Source organism: Capsicum annuum, unplaced genomic scaffold (assembly GCF_002878395.1).
Source record: "Capsicum annuum cultivar UCD-10X-F1 unplaced genomic scaffold, UCD10Xv1.1 ctg7797, whole genome shotgun sequence".
Lineage (NCBI taxonomy): Eukaryota > Viridiplantae > Streptophyta > Magnoliopsida > Solanales > Solanaceae > Capsicum > Capsicum annuum.
In genome coordinates, this window is record NW_025888416.1 from 1 (window position 1) to 2,667 (window position 2,667).

The 2,667-nt window shown below is 37.4% G+C and overlaps 1 pseudogene; it reads left to right on the top strand.

The window, feature by feature from the left end:
• Positions 1-363: 363 nt before the first annotated feature.
• On the top strand, positions 364-1,984 carry LOC124894845 (annotated as a pseudogene).
• Positions 1,985-2,667: the final 683 nt, after the last annotated feature.

Here is a 2,667-nt window from a genome sequence, read left to right on the forward strand (position 1 = left end):
CTACTTCTTCAGAGGTAGAGGTATGGACTGCGTACATCCTACCCCCCCCAGACCCCACCAGGTGGGAATACACTGGGTTTGTTGTTGTTGTTGTTGAGATAATATGGATGAGATTGTCTATAATGATAGACAAATAAAAGACTTTTTCAAGATTCTGATTCATCCACTTGAGGTTTTTAAATTAAAATAGGTTGGGTGAGCTTGCAAATTAACTCAATCTCATTGAATAAGTAAACAATTGAATTGGTTCAATTGCATGGTGCCAACGAAATCGAGTGCTAATTCCCATTTTATTAAATTAACCGATCGACGTGCTAGCGAACATTTACTTTGAATTCGATAATTTTTGAAAAAACATTTTGACATATTTATTTATTTTATTATTATGAGAATCAATCCTACTACTTCTGGTTCAGGAGTTTCCACGCTTGAAAAAAAAAACCTGGGGCGTGTTGTCCAAATCATCGGTCCGGTACTAGATGTAGCCTTTCCCTCGGGCAAGATGTCGAATATTTATAATGCTCTCGTAGTTCAAGGTCGAGATAGTGTTGGTCAACTAATTAATGTGGCTTGTGAGGTACAACAATTATTAGGAAATAATCGAGTTAGAGCTGTAGCTATGAGTGCTACAGGCGGTTTAACGAGAGAAATGGAAGTGATTGACACAGGAGCTCCTATAAGTGTTCCGATCGGGTGGACAACTTTGGGATGAATTTTTAACGTGCTCGGAGAGCCTGTTGATAATTTAGGGCCTGTAGATACTAGTACAACGTCTCCTATTCATAGATCTGCACCCGGCTTTATAAAATTGGATACAAAATTATCTATTTTTGAAACAGGAATTAAAGTAGTAGATCTTTTAGCCCCTTATCGCCGTGGAGGAAAAATCAGACTATTTGGGGGAGCTGGAGTGGGTAAAACAGTACTCATTATGGAATTGATTAACAATATTGCTAAAACTCAGGGGGAAGTATCTGTATTTGGCAGAGTGGGTGAACGTACTCGGGAAGGAAATGATCTTTACATGGAAATTAAAGAATCTGGAGTGATTAATGAAGAAAATATTGCAGAATCAAAAGTGGCCCTAGTTACGGTCTGATGAATGAACCATCAGGAGCTTGTATGAGAGTTGGTTTGACTGCCTTAACTATGACGGAATATTTTCGAGATGTTAATGAGCAAGACGTACTTCTATTTATTGACAATATCTTTTATTTCGTCCAAGTAGGATTCGAAGTATCGGCCTTATTAGGTAGAATGCCTTCCGCTGTGGGTTATCAACCGACCCTAAGTACTGAAATGGGTTCTTTACAAGAAAGAATTACTTCTACCAAAGAAGGGTCTATAATCTCTATTCAAGCAGTTTATGTACCCACAGACAATTTGACTGACCCTGCTCCTGCTACGACATTTGCACATTTAGATGCTACTACCGTACTATCAAGAGGATTGTCTACCAAAGGTATTTATCCTGCAGTAGATCCTTTAGATTCAACGTCAACCATGCTTCAACCTCGGATCATTGGTGAGGAACATTACAAAACCGCCCAATGAGTTAAGCAAACTTTACAACATTACAAAGAACTTCAGGACATTATAGCTATCCTTGGATTGGACGAATTATCCAAAGAGGATCGTTTACTCGTAGAAAGAGCGAGAAAAATTTAGCGTTTCTTATCATAACCCTTTTTCGTAGCAGAATTATTTGCCGGTTCTCCAGGGAAATATGTCGGTCTAGTAGAAACAATTCGAGGATTTCAATTGATCCTTTCCAGAGAATTAGATGGTCTTTCTTAACAGGCCTTTTATTTGGTAGGTAATATCGATGAAGCTACTGCGAAGGCTATGAACTTAGAAATGGAGAGCAATTTGAAGAAATGACCTTAAATCTTAGTGTACTGACTCCTAATCGAATTGTTTGGGATTCAGAAGTGGAAGAAATCATGTTATCTACTAATAGTGGTCAAATTGGCATATAACCAAATCATGCCCCTATTGCCACAACTGTAGATATAGGGATGTTATGAATACGCCTTAACAACCAATGGTTAATGGTGGCTCTAATGGGTGGTTTTGCTAGAATAGACAATAATGAGATCACTACTTTAGTAAATGATGTGGAGAAGGGTAGTGACATTGATCCATAAGAAGCTCAGTAAACTCTTGAAATAGCGGAGGCTAATGTGAAAAAGTCTAAAGGAAGGAGACAAAATTAAGGCAAATCTAGCTCTCCGACGAGCTAGAATACGGGTGGAGGCTATCAATCCGATTTCATAACAAGTTAGTACGACTAGTTAGTACGTTCGAATAATAAAAAGAAGTTCCCTTTCTAATCCTATTTAGATTCTATCGGGTGAATACAATCAAATACAATCAAACAGAAGCCAATTCTGATGCAAAAATTCAAATTTAAAAATGAAATAGAAAAGATACAAAATCAAAAAATAAATATCACTAAAGGTGGGTCGTATCTTTATTAGATACCATTGACTCTGGTATCTAATAAGTTTTACCTACTATTGGATTTGAACCAATGACTCCCGCCGTATGAAAGCAGTACTCTAACCACTGAGTTAAGTAGGTCATGTGTCATTCCAAAGAGAACCAAATGAAACCCATCCTGTCTATGGATTATAAATATCATATTACTTATAAGCAATACTAATC